Raw genomic sequence first — 18394 nt, 5'->3', positions numbered from 1 at the left:
CCATGTTGCTGTCTGTAGTTCATGCATTATTGAATAGTAATTTTATTCCTTTGTATGGATGTACCAGATTTGTTTATGCATTCTCCAGCTGAAGGACATTTGAGTGGTTCCCAATTTGGAACAATTATAAATAAAGCCACTATAAATATTTGTGCACAGATTTTTGTGAGAGCACAGAATTTCATTACACTTGTATAAATACCTAGGAATGAGATGGCTGAGTCTTATGGTAAGTGTACGACTAACATTATGAGTCTACCAGAGTGTTTTCCAGAGTGGCTGTATCATTTTCCATCCCCAACAGTAGTGACATTTCCAGTTGTCCCCCATCCTAGCCTTCACTTGGGATGGTCAGTCTTTTAAATTATAATCCTTCTAATAGGTATATAGTGGTATATCATTGTGGTTTTGGTTTTGATTCCCTAATGGCTAATGATATTGAGCTTTTTACATGTTTACTTGAGATTTGCATATCTTCTCTGAGGAAATGTCTATTTAAGTCTCTTATCCATTTTATATTGGGTTTTTGTTCTCTTACTGAGTTTTGAGACTTTTTAAAAATATATTCTTCATACATACAAGTTTCTAGATACGTGATTTGCAAATATGTTTTCCCATTTTATGGCTTGTCTTTTCATTCTCTTAACAGTTTCTTTTGAAAAGTTCTTGGGGTGCCTGGGTGGCTCAGTCGGTTGAGCTTCCGACTTCGGCTCAGGTCATAATCTCATGGTTCATGGATTTGAGCCCCACATCAGGCTTTGTGCTGACAGCTCAGAGCCTGGAGTCTGCTTTGGATTCTGTGTCTCCCTCTCTCTCTGTCCCTGCCCTGCTCACACTCTGTTTCTCTCAAAAAATAAATAAGCATTTAAAAAAAAAAGATTATTAGAGCCAACAATGCTATGTCAACTAATGAGTAGTTCTAAACGCCAGAGGAAGAGTTTCTCAGTACATGTGATGATATTAAATCAATTCTCTTTTTATTCAAGTCCACATTTCTCCCTTTGTCCTCAAGTATTTATATATTCATATTCTCCTAGCTTAACACAAAAGTGTAATTTCTTAATGTACTTTATATCATATGGAGAAATGTAAGAATTGGTTAAATACTATTCATACTCATAATTACATTGGTCACGTGTAAATACAGTAAAACTGGTTTGCGAGCATAATTTGTTCTGGAAACATGCTTGTAATTCAAAGTACTTGTATATCAAAGTGAACTTCCCATAAGAAATAATGGAAACTCAGATGATTTGTTCCACCACCCAAAAATATTCATATAAAATGATTACAATACTGTAATAAAATACAAAATAATAAAGAAAATATAAAGAAAAATAACTATATTAAATTGCATTTGAAAACCTTCGTGGCTGATGTGAGGGAGACAAGAGAGAGGAGGGTTATTGCATAAGATGACTTTCACTATCACTAATGGAATCACTGCTGTTGGCTCAATGGAATCTTTTTCTGCCTGGGAGCCATTGTATACGTTCGCACGGATGCTGACTACAGTATTAATAAACTCTTGTCATGTACTGTATTTAATGTAACTGGCAATAAGTCAGCAGAGGAAAGGGTCTATATCTGCAGGCAGCCTGACGTAGATGAAGCAAAGCATTCCTAACCTTATTCTTGTATGGAAAAGCAGAGGACTGTCCATAGGTATTGCGAAGTGACAAAAAATACACTAGTGCCAGATGCGGGTACCTTCCAATGTTCTGAAAAATCACTGATTTCTGTCAAACACTGGGGCCTGAAACAGAGCCTCCAAGCATGGGAGACGATCACCCACAATCCCACAGTGAGAAAGAGAGACAGGCAGAGAGAAAGAGAGAAGAACCATTGGCTTAGTTGTGATTATGTGATGTTTCGTGTCACATACTACTCATATTGCAAGACACTGCTCATTTATCAAATTAAAATTTATTAGAAATGTTTGCTCATCTCGCAGAACACTCGCAGAACAAGTTACTCACAATCCAAAGTCTTACTGTATATAAAAACATGCGTCAAGAAACCCATTTGGCTTCCAAATGTGTAATCTCTTGGGCAAAGAAATGCATCTCTAGATATTTTTCTAAAGCAGTATTTCCATTTTGTCAACATGTTAAAACCATCTGAGGACTTGATATCTTATCCTGCTCATCAGATGAAATACAGCATAGTCTCTGGGGGGTGGAATCCTGGAGTCAGAATTAAAAAAAAAAAGCCCAATATGATTGAAATGAGTGGCCAACATGATACCACTTCATGAGAAATCTAAAATAGTCTAATTCACAAGAGGAGAGAGTAGAATGGTGGTTGTCAGGGCTGGAAGGAGAGTAAAATAGGCAGATATTGGTCAAAGGTACAGTTTCAGTTATGTAAGATGAATAGTCTTAAAGATCTACTGTACAACATAGTGCTTATAGTTAACAATACTGTACTGTATACCTAAAATTTTGCAAAGAGGATAGATCTTATATTAAATGTGTCTATCACAAAAAAAAAGAATTATAAATAAGAAAGGTGAGAGGAAACTTTCAGAGGTGATGGATAGGTTTATGACATAGACAATATTTAGTCTTTTCGTAAGACCATCTATTTCTTTTCACTGCCTCTCAGTGTTGGTAGGTTGTATGTTTCTAGGAAATTATTCATTCTTCTAGGTTGTCCATTTGTTGACATAATTTTCATGACAGCCTCTTATATCCTTTGTATTTCTGTCGTATCAGTTATAATGTCTTCCATTTTATTTTTACTTATTTGAGTCCTCTCTTTTTTTCTCGGTAAATCTGTCTAGCTAAAGGTTTGTCTATTTTGTTTATTTTGGGGAAGAAAAAGCAGCTTTTAGTTTCATGGACATTTTCTGTTATCTTTTGTCTCTATTTCATCTATTTCTGCTCTGATCAGTGTTATTTCCTCCATTTGCTAACTCTGGGCTTTGTTCTTTATCTAATTGTTTGAGTTATAAAGGTTGTTTATTTGAGAGCTTTTTTCTTAATCTAAGCATTTTTCACTAGAAACTCTCTTCTTAGAACTGCTTTTGCTGCATCCCAAAAGTTTTGGTATGTTATGTTTCCATTTTCACTTGTCTCAGGTTATTTTTATATTTCCCTTTGACTTTGACTCATTAGTTCTTTAGTAACATGTTGTTTAATCTCCACATGTTCATGGATTTTACAGTTTTCTTTAACTGATTCCTAGTTTCATACCATTGTGCTTCGAAAAGGTGCTTGATATGATTTCAATCTTTTAAAATTTATTAAGACTTGTTTTGTGGACTAACATGTGATCTATCTTGGAGAATGTTTCACATGTGCTTGAGAAGAATGTGTATTATGCTTTTGTTGAATGGAATATTCTGTATATATCTGTTAGGTCCATCTGGTATAACCTGTAGTTTAAATCCAATGTTTTCTTATTGATTTCCATCTGGATGATTTGTCCATTACTGAAAGTGGATTTTGGAATCTCCTTATATTATTCTATTGGTATTTCTCCATTCATATATGGTAATATTTGCTTTAGTGAGTCTTTTGTAGGCAACATATACTTGGGTCCTTTTTTTAAATCCATTTAGTCACTCTATGTCTTTTGATTAGAGAATTTAGCCCGTTTCTGTTTCAAGTTATTATTGACATGTATGAACTTACTGTTGCCATTTTGTTAATTTTCTTATTGTTTTTTAATTCCTTTCTTCCTCTCTTGCTCTTTCTTTGTTATTTAATGATTTTCTATAGTATTATGCTTTTTCCTATTGGGGGGCAGGGGAAGACACAGAAAGCCATCCTCATAATGATTACAATGTTAAATGTTATATTTGCTTTCTCTAAGGTTTTTGATTTTGCAAATTTACCATTTAAAATAGGTTTATTCATCATTTAGAAGTTGAAGATATAATTCAGGAATTCCAAGATGAAGAGAAATATAGAAGATAATATATTTAAGTTAAAGCTGATGGAACATTTTTCTTACTTATTTGAGTATCAAATACTTGATTCTTGCCTAAAACTACAAAACAATCTTAACAACTAACACAGATAATTGTTTTAGGGGAAAAAAGCCCTCTCAAAGTAAGCACATATGAGTAGTCTGTAGCTTTACAAACAACTTAAAAAATGTTTACTAGTCAAAATTCCCAAAGTTTACTTTGAACACAAAACCCTTCAGCAATTTATTATTTTGTTGTCAGCTCTTAGTGCATGCAAACTAATTTGTTTCTTCAATAAAAGTGAATCCTAATATATATTTTTGGACTCTACCTCCCTCAGACCTCCTTTTTGGCAACTTTAAAAGCACAGAAAAAATTGATTTTAGTACAGATTATCTTTCTTCAGAAAATATAGCATTGTCTTCCCATCTCCATCACATCCTTGTCTTGATTTCTAGTTTCATACCATTGTGGTTAGAAAAGATGCTTGTTGGCATTTCAATCTTTTTAGATTTCAAATTTTTAAATTTGCCAACCCTGGCAAAGATTCTTTTATCCAAATCATTGAGAAATATCTTCTGGTTTTCTTATATTGATTCCTATCAGTTTCCTCAATGGAATATGTTTTACAGTAGATTCATTTACAGGCATACCTCACTTTATTGCCCTTTGCTTTATTGTACTTCACAGATATTGTGGGGGGGGGGGGTTGGTTTTGTTTTATTTTTCCAAATTAACAGTTTGTGGCAGCCCTGTGTCAAGCAAGTCCATCAGTTCCATTTTTCCAAGAACATTTGCTTACTTGGTGTCTTTATGTCATATTCGTAATTCTTGAAATATTTCAAATTGTTTCATTATTGTTATATTTCTTATGGTGATCTGTTATCAGTGATCTTTGACATCACTAGTGTAATTGTTTTGGGGGCACCACAAGCCATGCCCATATAGGTCAGAAAACTTGATAAATGTGTGTGTTCTCAGTGCTCCACCGATCAGCCATTCTCTCATCTTTTCCCTTTCCTGAGGCTTCCCTATTCCCTGGGACACACGATATTAAAATTAGGACAGTCAATAACCCTACAATGGCCTCTACATGTTCAAGTGAAAGGAAGAGTCTCAAGTCTCTCACTTTAAATCAAAAGCTACAAATGATTACACTTAGTGAAGAAGGCATGTTGAAAGCTGAGATAGGCTAAATGCTAAGCCTCGCGTGCCAAACAGTTAGCCAAGTTGTGAATTCAAAGGAAATGTTCTTGGAAGGAATTATAAGTGCTACTCCAGTGAACACACAAATGACGAGAAAGCAAGACAGCCTTACTACTAGTATGGAGAAAGTTTGAGTGGCATGGATAAAAGATCCACTCTCTTTAATTCTTAGAAGGCTGAGAGAGGTGAGGCAGCTGCAGAAGAAAAGTTTGAAGCTAGCAGAGGCTGGTTCATGAGGTTTAAGAAAAGAAATTGTCTCCATAACATCAAAGCGAGGACACCTGAGTGGTTCAATCAGTTGAACAGGGCTCAGGTCACGACCCCAAGGTCATGGGATCAAGCCTGCTTAAGATTGTCTCTCTTTCCCTCTGCGCCTCTCCCCCAGTGCATTCTTTGTCTAAAGTAAAACAAAACAAAACAAACACACACACACACAAAACCACCCGAAGGCTGACTGACAACTGCACATAAAGGCAACTAGAAGAAAATAAGGTTGATGCAGAAGAGGTTGGGAAACAATCTCGCCATTAACCCCACCCCCTACATGATGCCCCACAACCAGAAGGGAACTCAAAAGGAGCTTCTCCCTGAGGGGAAAAGGTTTCAAATCCCACATTGGGCACCCCAATTTTTTAAGACATACATGTGAGAAACCCCAAAAACATCTCATTTGGAAACCACTAGAGCTCAAAACATGAGACCCCCCCAAGACTAGCGATCCAAGAAACTGCTCTTAAAACGCTTACACACTTGAATTCATCCTACTCAGAGCCCAGCTCAGAGGCAGCCAAGGGCGCCCAGACTTAAAATGAAGGAGGCTCACCTGCTTGTATTAAAGCGTTGGTCTGCCGGGCAGGCATCTAATGCAACTCACACATCTAGGAGCTGCTCTAATGCTCTCTGAGAGGGAGACTGGTGGGCACCATCGTGGGGTGTTCCCTTGGCCGAGCTCCAGAGCACCAGAATCTCCCTGGAAGGGAGCCTTTACCTGAATCTGCTGCAGCAGATCTTTGTGCTGCCACCTAGGGGACATTTCTTTATTGCCAGGCTCTGGAGGCCAGGGGAGCTTGCACTCCTGGTCCCAAGGGATTGTAATAATCAGTATCACCCAGAAAGGAACTCATATCCTTGTGTGGCACCCCAACTGCTGCCAGAGGACACCCCTACACATGGCCTGGCTCCGGCTGGTGCTGCTGACACCCGGGGGGCCCATAGAACCGTAACCAATGGGGAACATTTCCTTAAACAGCTACCATCTCCAGGGCATAGCAAGAAGCAATGGACCCAGTGGCTTAGTTTTTTCTGTGAAGGACACCTATTAGCTACCCATCAAGACCGTGGCCTCAGTGGTAGGCTTCTTATTAAATATGCACCTTGGGCCTGACTGTAATCATTTCCGGAGACTTCCAAGGGCTGGTGATACATTTGAGCTCACCTCCTGCCATACTATATAGATGCCAGTATCTCCTTGAGGGGAGCTTTACCCACATCTGTTCCCCTGATTTTTATGTCTGGTACCCCAGATTTTGCACCTCCTGCCCAGGGGATGCTCTTGGATTGCCTCACCCTGGTGGTCAGTTGGACTTGCATTCTTGGGTCCCACAGGACTGTGGCAATCTGAGAGACAATTCTTGTCAGGCTACCACCACTAGGGCTCCACACAGACAGTGGACTCAGGCACACTCCCAACTCTTTGTGTGAAGGAAGCCTCTTTGGTTGTCCTGGAGCTTTGGCCTGAGGGGAAGACTTCAGGTTTGGCACACAGTTAGTCGTCTATGGAGCTGCCATACAGAGAGCTGGCAGGTACATGAAAAGATGCTCTACATCAATAATCATTAGGAAAATGCAAATCAAAACCAGAATGAGGTATCACTTCATACCTGTTAGAAAGGACAAAAAATAACAAGTGTTGGTGAGGATGTGAAGAAAAGGGAACCTATAGGACTGTGTACCATGATGTCACGGCTCCTGAGTTCCGGCCCCGGCATCAGGCTCCATGCTGACAGTGCAGAGCTTGCTTGGGATTCTCTCTTGCCCTCGCTCTCTGCCCCTCCCCCACACTCCTTCTCTGCCTGTCTCAAAACAAATAAATTAGTAAAAAAAAAAAAAAAAAAAAAGAACTACTACATTATCCAGCAATTCCACTTCTGGGTATTTATCTGAAGAAAAATAAAAACACTAATTTGAAATGATATATGCATCCCTGTGTTTATTGCAGCATTATTTAAAATAGCCAAGGTATAGAAACAACCTAAATATCCATCAATGAATGAATGGATAAAGAAATTGTGATTATATATATGTATATTATTCAGCCATAAAAAAAAGTATGAAATTTTGCCTTTTGCAACAACATGGAGGGAACTTGAGGGCATTATGCTAAGTGAAATGAGTCAAAGAAATACAAATATATGAGCTCAGTTATATGTAGAATCTGAAAAAAAATATATGTATAAAACACAAAGCTCATAGATACAAAGAACAGATTGGTGGTTGCCAGGAGTAGGGGGTTGGGAGAAATGGGCAAATTGCTTTTGTTTTTAGTAAATAAATTGATTAAAAAATAAATAAATAACAAGTCATATTGGAGTTGCATTTCTTTCTATTCCTTTAAAAAAAATTGTTTAATGTTTATTATTTTTGAGAGAAAGACAGAGACAGAGAGCAAGCAGAGGAGGGACAGAGAGAGAGGGAGACCCAGAATCGGAAGCAGGTTCCAGGTTCTGAGCTGTCAGCACAGAGCCCGATGTGGGTCTCAAACTCACAGGCTGCGAGATCATGACCTGAGCTGAAGTCAGCCTCTTAACCAACAGAGCCACCCTGCTGCTCCTTGGAGTTTCATTTCTAAAGGTGGCTGGACACATGGTTAGAGATACAATTTGGAACAAAAAGCCCCAGATTCAAACCCATTTCTGCCTTTTATTGGCTCTGTGAACTTGAGAAAATTTAGCATGTCTCTATTTAAAAAAAATCTTTTTAAGTTTATTTATTTATTTTGAGGGAAGCAGAGACAGGGTGAATGGCGGAGAGGCAGAGAGAGAGGGAGAGGGAGAATCCCAAGCAGGCTCTGCACTGTCAGCACAAATCTCTATGTGGGGCTCGAGCTCATGAAACTGTGAGATCATGACCTGAGCCAAAACCAAGAGTCAGATGGTAACCAACTCAGCCACCCAAGTACCCCAGCATGTCTTTATTTTGAAATTGAGACAGTGCTTATGAGAGTTCCCAAAAAGGAGTGTACTTGCTGTGATGAGCACTAAGCATTTTATGGAAGTGCTTAGTCACTATACTGTATGCTTGACACTAATATTACACTGTATGTTGACTAGTTGGAGTTTATATAAAAACTTAAAAAATAAAGCAAAAGAAATGAAAAAGAAAAACAAATGAGAAAGTGTATATAAAAGCACACAATAGATTACTTGACTAATTGTAAGCAAGGCAAACATTTGTTGACTCTAAATATGACACAGCATGTTCAGACTTCTCGAAATATAAACGGCTCTGTGAACCTGTCAGTAAAACCCTGGCAGAAAGAGCAGCGCTACATTTCACAGCCACTGTGCTCAGGCCAGGCAAACACAGGGTAGATACATTCAATCCCAGTATCAGAAGAGGAACTTCAAGGCCTTGCTTGACTTACCTCTGATTCTAGTTCTGAGTCGGTACCCCTTAGAAAGTGTTAAAGTCATTATCACTGAAACAATAAAAGTAAAATAAAGACAAAATGGGAACAGTTCCAAAATGTGTCCCCAATAAATGACAGTATTAAGATATTCTTTTTCAGGAAACTTTGAACTGCCTTGATGACTCACTCTTCTGTCTCCAGAGTTTTCTCCTGGCATCAGATATATGGTAGCATGAAAGGATACAGTTTATCCTCATAAGTCACCATGAACTTAGTCATCATGTTGCCTCCAGATCTGCCTTTTAGTTAATGGGCTTGCAATGAATAAATAATGAATAAATAATCTGGTTCCCAAATCTCTGCCTGATTATTCCCCCAAAGACTCACCCTATTGATTCTTTTTTTGTTCTGATTCACAACCTCCCTTGTGAATTTTGGGAAAATTCAGTCATATTTGAAAAAAAAAAAAAAAAACAACTAAGGTTATAGTCAATTAAAGACACGGCTACTAGTTTGAGATCTAGAAGCAAACTTAAAAATAAATAATTATGCTTTCTCCCTGACATGGTAACTGAGATTTGCGCCTATCTCACAGTTCCAGAGAGGATACTGACAGAAAATTTTCCTAGCAAACATCTAGACCACCCAGAATTTTGTGCCTCATAATGACAGGACAAGCAACAAATTAAGAAGTATAAGGCATGGCCTCAGGCTTTAGCTCTGTCTTTAAACTATTGTATAACTTTGGGCAGTTTATTTATCTTCTCTGGTGCTCAGTTCACTTGTCTGTACAATCAAAGAGTGGAGGCATAGTTTCTCTAAGGTCCTTTATAGATCTTAGAAGTCTATAATTCCTCCATTCTAAGTCAATTGAGCAACTCATACATGTTTGGGAAATGCTGACTAAATTAAAGGGATATCTTTAGCCTTTTCTCATATATTCATTTTACATTATATTCTGCTTCAGTATATGACAGTCATTTGGGATGTGGAACAATCTTGATGAGAAAAAACAATCAATGAGTATTCAGTACCTGCTCTGTGTCAGCATAAATACTTATAATTCCTCCTTACCAATTTTATCTCAAAATATTGTCTTTTTTTAAATCAATACTATAATATTAAAAAGTTCTTGACAACTAGTTGAAGCCTAAATCCTGGTAACAAAATATCCTTTTTGAAGTCTCTCTTTCCATTTGTTTCTCTGAAAATCACAGATGTTTTCTTTTTTATAAATGAATTACTGATTTCAGTAATTTTTAAAGATTTTTAAAACTGTGATTTCATACATGGGCTGACTAGAAAGTAGGAATCGTGGAGAAGTAGTCTTTAGCCCTCTGGCATGCAGTGCACCCCTATGAGCTGGTTTTAACACTTTCACAGAGTATTAAAATAATCAAATGGAGAACAAAGCCTAAGGCCAGCCAAGATCAGAAATCTAACCAGAGATCTCACTAAAAAGCTAGAACATATCAGTTTAAGGCTGAGCTAGAAATAAGCCCATCCCCCCCAACCTCAATCTTTAGTAAGGAAATTTGCATTATCTTCAACTCTGGTGATGGGTGAAGGTGAGGGGGCGATGGGAGGGGATTTCTTTTGATAGGTTGAGATCACAGGTGCCTTTTCTGAGGTTTGCAGCATAGGTTCATACTACCTAAATTCTCTCTCTCTCTCTCTCTCTCTCTCTCTCTCTCTCTCTCTCACACACACACACACACACACACACACACCCCGCAGGGAACTGGTTTAAAGTGGTCTGGCTTAATGTTGCTCTGAGGCATATTGCAGAAACAAACACAAAGCTTTCCAGCTTCAGAGTTAGTTCAAATTGGTTTGGCACAAATTAGCAAAACTTTTCCCTTCTTCCGGAACTTTATCACCACCTTCAGAGAACCCTGTTGTGTAGTACCTCTGTAAGAATGCTATAATTGCCATGTGAGAAGCACCTCTTGGGTTGATGTGAAAGCACAAGCTGACCAATCATGAACATCAGACTTGCGACAGGGCTCTCAAAGATGCTGAGGGATGAAATTCCAAAGACACAAAACAGAAAGACACCCACACACAAAATACAGCAAAACCCAAAATCATTGTGAATGAGATGCCGAAGAAACATGGGCAACAAAATCAGAAGGCAAGAAGTTAAAGATTTTTCGCTTGACCAAACTTTAGTCAGACTCTTGAACCTCTCCTAGGTCCATCTGTGTACTTTCTCATAAAATCCAGCTTTAGCAAGACCTGTGCAAGTGAGTTTAGCCAAAACCTCCCTTGATATCTGATCAGATTGCTCATCCTCCACCCTCCTCTACCTGATGTCTGATCACCTGGTCACTACCTCTAACACCTCCTCCTAATTTTCTGTCAACTGCCCTCCACTCTGCTCCTTGGCTGTAAATTCTGTTATGCAGAATAAATCCATATGTAAACAAATACGTAATTTATAATAGAACTTATATGGAAATTCAGCAAAGGAATGATGAATATTTCGGTAAATGTTGCTAGGGCAATTGCTTATTAACTTAGGAAAAAAATGGAGTATTCAGAAAAAGCAAATCCGTATGGATTTGATGTACATGTGTTGGGGTTTGGAGTCAAGAAAGAATTCTTGAGATGTCTTTGGTGCAAAAAGGTGGTTTTATGAAAGCACAGGGACAGGACCCGTGGACAGAAAGAGCTGCACTGAGGTTGTGATGGGTGACTGATTATATACTTTCAGGTTGGGAAGGGGTTCAGGGATAGTGTAAATCTCTAAGGGATTTTGGAAACAAGGTTTCCAGTACCTGGAGGGGCTAGCTCTTTTTAAGAAAAAGTCATTTATCACTTTCAAATAAAATCTTAGTTATGAGACCCTTCAGATGTATACCAGTGGGCCATATGCTTGGAAGATGATTGCTAACATATATCCTGAGGGGTAGAGATAAAGGAAGTTTCCAAAGGAATTCTTATATGTTAAAGTAGACTTACAGGATCCTGGAGGTCAGGATAATGTTAAGCTAAGGTTGCCTTTTGCCCTTGGCAAAGTATTAACATCCAGACAATTGAGTTCCTAGAGGAAGGTCACTCTGCCTGTTTCAAGGACTTGTCAATGGACTGTAAGTAGTAAGGAAGTTTAATTTTTTCTTTTGCTTTTATTTCCCACATCAGATTCAACTCATATGTGGGAGGACAGTTGCAACAATTTAGAAGAAAATTTAAGAGAACATCTTTATGGTAAGACCCGAGAGGGGCCTAGACTGACCAATACAACTACAATAAAATTAAAAACTGTTTCGCTGAGACATTCCTAAAACTGAAAATCAATCAATCAATTAGGATGTATTTGCCAATGTCAAGAGAATGCAGAAGACACTAAGAGCTTCAATAAATTACTTTTTTTTAATGTATATTTATTTTTGAGAGAGAGAGAGAGAGAGAGAGAGGGAGCACAAGTGGGGGAAGGGCAGAAAGAGAGGGAGACCCAGAATCCAAGGCAGGCTCCAGGCTCTGAGCTGTCAGCACAGAGCCCAGGGTGGTGCTTGAACTCACGAACTGTGAGATCATGACCTGAGCCGAAGTCAGAATCTTAACCGACTGAGCCACCCGGGTGACCCTGCAATGAATTAAGTTTAAAAAATACAAACATCCAAGTGTAAAAAACAAAATGGACAAACGAATTGAGTAGGAATCTGCAAAAGGTGAAAGCAGGAATGACCAATAAACATTTGGTAATATATTTAGTCTCATTAGAATTGTGAAAATGCAAATTAAAGCTGCAATATAAGTTGTCTTATCCCACCTACTGTGGGGCAACAACTCTCAGACAGATTTGCTAGGTATGTTAACTACCATAATACCTTTGAAAAACAAATGCATAATATCAATTAAGGTTAAATGCACATGTCCCAAGATCCAGCATTTCTACTACTGGGTAAATACACCCTCAAGAAATCTTGCATGTGCACACCAAGAGACATGGACAAGAACAATTAGAGAAGCACCACTTATAATAGTAAATGTCTAATAGAAAAAATAAATAACTTACAGTAAATCCATCCAAAGTAGTGCTTTAGAAGTGGGAATGAAGACTCTATACAAAACAATGCTATGAAAGGACAAATATATTTGGAATTATAAAAGTGAGCAATAGAAGAACATATATGGTAAGACTCCTATTATACAAACTTTAAAAACATGTGCATACTTGGTAAAATGATAAAGAAAATTGAGAGAATGATAAGCCCCAAACTTGGTATATTTGTTATTTCTGAAGAAGGAGAGAGAATAGAATAAGTATAGGACAGAGGAGCTTCAAAGATAACAATAATTGTTTTATTTCTTATGCTTTCATAAGAAAAGTGGCAGTGGTTTCACAGGTGTTTGTTATATTGTTTTTATATCAATACATAGAATATAAACTCTTTTTCAACATACTCAAAATTAAGTAAAAGCCAGACAAAGAAAGGAAAAGATATTAACATCTGTGTCTGTTTTGTTCACAACTCACTTTGACAAGCATTTTGTGAAAATGTCTATGAAAGACAAAACAATAAATTGGACTCCAAAAACCAAGCATTCCACTTATTACTTTATGTGTGTTTTACAAGTTTCATATATTGGTTAGAAACAAAATAATAAAAAATATCCGAGTTTCTCTTCCTACTGTGTCATGAGTGAAAGGTGATTGGTAAGGTGTTGCTCTTTTTATGACTAGAAGAAACAGAGCCATATTACATTGTGCTTCCAACTTTACAGGTTGCCAATAGGTTTTATTTTAATTAGAAGATTTGTAGAAAAATAATCAAAAAGTATTACAAACTATGTAGTGAAATAAATACCTTGGATCCTTTGAAGTGTACTGACAGTTCTATTGTGCTTTGACAAATTTTTCTCTTTTTGCTACTTTTTATAGAATGTATTCATTTCTCTACCCTGCAAGAAAAACAAGACCTAATTACATATAGTATACTAAATAAAGAAAAAAATTTTCACCGAGCTGTGTGATCTTAGGCAAAAATCATTATTCGCCATAGGCTTCAATTTCTTTTTTTGTAAGATCAGAATGGTGGACGTCATCTCCAAAATTCTTTGCTATGAAGATAATCCACAGAGATGGAAAATCTTGCAAAGATGCACCCTTGTCTGCAATTACAACTGTGTAAGCTGTACTCTGACAGGCTATGTAAATCAGCAAATGAGTTTTAGTAGTGTTTGCTGCATTGCAGCAGTTTGGAGTGAACAATATGATACCTTTTACAGACATGACTGGGAACATGAAGGATCACTGGGCTTCTTGTTCCCATGGAAATATAACCTCAATTAAAATTCTCTTCTCTTCTCTATGAAACTGTGCACAAGAGTCCAAAAATCAAGAATGATACTGAGAAACCTGCTGGGCTTCATAGTAGCTCATGCTCTTTTTCTGCCCTGATTTAATTTGGCTTTTGGTAATCAGAGATGCTCAATCATAACCCCTTCTGGAGCATTTCCAAATTATATATTTGGAAACTCCACCCAGGGCCACTGAATCAAAATTTCCCAGGGTGTGGCCCCGGCACATGGATTGTTTTAGATGGTCCATGGGTGGAAACACTGATTTAATGAAATTCAGCTCCCAGACATGATCTGCACTGGACAAAAAGAAGACAGTAAGATCCAGCCTTTTTGTTTTTAAATAAAAGGTTAGTACCTTCAAAGAGAAGCCCACAACTAACTGCTGTTATTTGTTGGAAATTTTTTGTACTAACTTCAAAATAAAAGTGTCTATGATACAAAGTGGAACTTCAGTTCAGAGAACAACTTGCCCAACTATGCAGCAGGCCTCAATGCAGCCTATGTATTACAAATAATTTTTTAAGGAAAAAGATGAACAATTAGTGAAATTCAAATTCAAAGTAGGGTGCCTTCTATTTCCTCTATAATAAGAAGAACTAAGACATATTGGATACTTATCTAGGTGTAGACATTGTGCTAGGAACTTTCAATATATTCTTTCTAATCATCATCACAAGTTAATTCCCCATAAAAAATGAAGAAATGGAAGCTAACAGAAGATAAAATAATTTCCCAGTGTCTTGAAACTAATAACTAGCAAAGTCAATATGCTTAAAACTAGGTCTTATAACTAAATTTTGTTGGATATAATACCAAGGCTGGCATTCACTATTACTCGGAATTATTTGGACAGAAGGAAAAAATAAGTTTTCATGGTGCTACATTCTCTGCTGCAGATACAGATACTGTTGGTGTTACAGAAAGTGTGCAGGGGAAATGCTTTCATTCTGTAGCCATCCCAAGAATGAGAAGAAAGTTCTGGTAAACAAAGTGCATAGAGAGCCTTCCTATTTCTCCTGTGCTGCATGTGGAGCTGGGACTCTAAGCCAATCTGGCTTTCCTGAAAGTGCTATTTAGACGTGGGGGTGGATGGGACTTGCCCACAAACATGGGCAAGTAACAGTGAGAATCAACTATGGGACTTTAAGCACAAGTCCAGGTGGGCAGGATCAGGATCTGGAGAGTGGACAGTACGAAGTCTTTTATTGAAAAGGATAAGTCCAGGAAAGTCTTAGATGGAGATGTGTTACCATAGTGGGGCCCATTTGTACAGAAGGGAAGAATAAATTCTCCTTCTTTTCTATGAGGTCTTTTCAATCATTGTACCAAAAAGGAAAAAAAAAACCATTATTTATGTGTGCTAAGAAAATTAAATGCATAGCATAACTACATAAAACCTGCTTGTATATGTTTATTCAAGCCCCTTCATCAAAACAGTCAGCCATCACCAGCATCCATTGATTTATAAGTTAAATGTTTCTTTTTTTAAATGTTTATTTATTTTTAAGAGAGAGAGAGACAGAGTGCAAGGGGGGGGGGGGCAGAGAGAGACACACAAACAGAATACAAAGCAGGGTCCAGGCTCTGAGCTATCAGCACAGAGCCCGATGTCACGCTTGAACTCATGAATCAAAAGATCATGACCTGAGCTGATGTCTGACACTTAACCGACTGAGCAACCCAGGCACCCCAAGTTAAATGTTTCTATGCCAATGTGTCTTTCCACTGAAGACTTAAAAATATTTTGTATAGATTTATTCCTATTCTCATAACAAACTACAGTTCAGCCTGACTGACTCACTACTATTATTCCATGAACCACTTTAAGGTTCCTAATATATATGGGTGGAACAGTAGTAGATCATGGGCTTTTAGAAATGAAAAGGATAGGGGCGCCTGGGTGGCTCAGTCGGTTAAGCGTCTGACTTCTGCTCAGGTCACGATCTCGCGGTCCATAAGTTCGAGCCCCGCGTCGGGCTCTGGCCTGATGGCTCAGAGCCTGGAGCCTGCTTCTGATTCTGTGTCTCCCTCTCTCTCTGCCCCTGCCCCGTTCATGCTCTCTCTCTGTCTCAAAAATAAATTAAAAAAAAAAAAAGTTAAAAAAAAAATAAAAAAAAGAAATGAAAAGGATGGACATAAACCTCAATTTATAGACCAGGAAACTCAACTGAGAGAATGAGTGACTTCCTGTTGGTTCCAATAGATTTTGGTGGCAGAATTGTGGTTAAGACTGATGACTCATTCTCCAGGGGTCTTTCCATTTTTCCAGAGGTTTCAATATGTGTTCCCCTGAGCTTAGAAATGAACTATGCAGGGACAAGCCCTTCACAAACTTGGTCTGGCTGCTGCTTCTGCTGAGGGTTGAATTTGTTAACAGCAGCCAACAATTGCAGATTCCCAAGGTGGCAGCTGCCTTCGGAGGTGGACGTGTCACCTGGTGGTGCAAAGCAGATTAAATCAAGCTTCTTAGATGAGGACTGGGCAGCAATTTGTCCTTTCTAGCATAAACACTTTAGCCAATCTGATTTTGATTAGCATTCTCTATTTGTGATTCATGGAATAGCACCACCATATCCAAACTTACCACCACGTTTTATGCATTTTAGTCTTATAACACTGAAAGAAATATAGCATTGGAAAGATGTCAGTGGGGTTTCCTGATTTTATCTTATACCCTCATTATCTGAAAGGACTAGGTTCAGATAACAGGGACAATAATGATTGAAAACCCAACTGCAGCATACTGAAAGTCAACATTTTTCAGAGCCGGGTGCTCTTCTGCAGGGTATATTATCTTCTAGTAGCCTGAATCTATTATATGTTTATAATTACACTTGATGATGCTTAATAGTTTCCTATCTTGAGGATTCTAAGTTATACTGTTAAAGAGATTTTGTCTTGGTTTTTTTTTCTTTATTATGGTAAAATATACATAGCATAAAATTCAACATTTAAATCTTTTTAAGCGCACAGTTCAGTGGCATTAACACATTCACATTGTGCAATTATCACCACCCCCATCTCTGGCACTTTTTAATCTTCTCACGTCACACCAACTCTCAATTTTCCCCTCCCCTCAGCTCCTGAAAACCACTATTCTATTTTCTGTTTCTATTAATTTGACTCTTGTAGTTACCTCATATAAGTAGAATCATACAGAATTTGCCTATATCTTCAAGGTTCATCCATGTGGGCAGCATGGGTCAGAATTCCTTCCTTTTTCGGACTCAATAATATTTCATAGTATGTATATACCACATATTGTTTATCCACTCATCGGTGGATGAACATGTGGGTTGCTTCTATCTGTTAGCTATTGTGAGTAACACCACTAAGAACATGAGTGTACAAATATCTCTTTGAGTCTCTGTTATCATTTCTTTCGGGTGTATACCCAGGAGTGGAATTGCTGGACATTGGCAATTCTATTTTTTTTTAAGTTTTTATTTAAATTTCAGTTAGGTAACATACAGTGTAATACTAGCTTCAGGTGTACAGTATAGTGGTTAAACACTTCCATACAACACCTGGTGTTTATAACAAGTGGACTACTTAATCCCCATCACCTATTTCACTCATCTCCTCACCCACCTCCCCTCTGGTAACTATCAGTTTATTCTCTATAGTTAAGAGTCTGTTTCCTGGTTTGCCTCTCTCTCTCCACCCCCCCCCCCACTCTGATCTTTCTTTCTCTTTCTTTCTTTTCCCTGATGCGCATTTGTTTTGTTTCTTAAATTCCACATATGAGTGAAATCATATGGTATTTGTCTTTCTCTGACGGACTTATTTCACATAGCATAATACTCTTTACCTCCATCTACGTCACTGAAAATGGAAAGATTTCATTCTTTTTGATGGCTAATATGCCATTGTACACATATATCACATCCTCTCTATCCACTCATCAGTTGATGGACACTTGGGCTGTTTCCATAATTTGGCTATTGTAGATAATGCTGCTATAAACATCAGGGTGCATGTGCCCTTTCGAAATAGTATTCTTTGGGTAAATACCTAGTAGTGCAATTACTGAATCATAGCATAGTTTTATATTTGACTTAATTTTTTTTAATGTTTATGTTTGACAGAGAGAGAGAGAGAGAGAGAGAGAGAGAGCGAGAGCATGAGAGGAAGAAGGGCGGGGAGGGAGGGTGGGCAGAGGATCCAAAGCAGGCTCCATGCTGACAGCAGTGAGCCCGATGTGGGGCTCAAAGTCACAAACTGTGAGATTATGACCTGAGCTGAAGTCAGACACTCAGCCAACTGAGTCACCAAGGTGCCCATATATTTTTTTGCTTTTTTGAGGAAACTTCATACTGTTTTCCAGAGTGGCT

General features: G+C 38.0%; 1 protein-coding gene across 1 annotated transcript in view; it reads right to left on the bottom strand.

Moving 5' to 3' along the window:
* LOC132664216 (uncharacterized) overlaps positions 1–18394 on the bottom strand; it is a 493245-nt gene that overhangs the window by 319306 nt on the left and 155545 nt on the right. Inside the window, exon 3 of the mRNA XM_078441793.2 lies at positions 13565–13658. The gene's annotated coding sequence lies outside the window, so the exon portion shown is untranslated. The remainder of the gene's footprint in view (positions 1–13564; positions 13659–18394) is intronic.

The sequence above is a fragment of the Panthera onca genome, chromosome F2 (assembly GCF_046562875.1).
Source record: "Panthera onca isolate mPanOnc1 chromosome F2, mPanOnc1 haplotype 2, whole genome shotgun sequence".
In the NCBI taxonomy this organism is placed as follows: domain Eukaryota; kingdom Metazoa; phylum Chordata; class Mammalia; order Carnivora; family Felidae; genus Panthera; species Panthera onca.
Note: the sequence above shows the minus strand (reverse complement) of the source record. Positions and strands in the feature narration are given on the sequence as shown.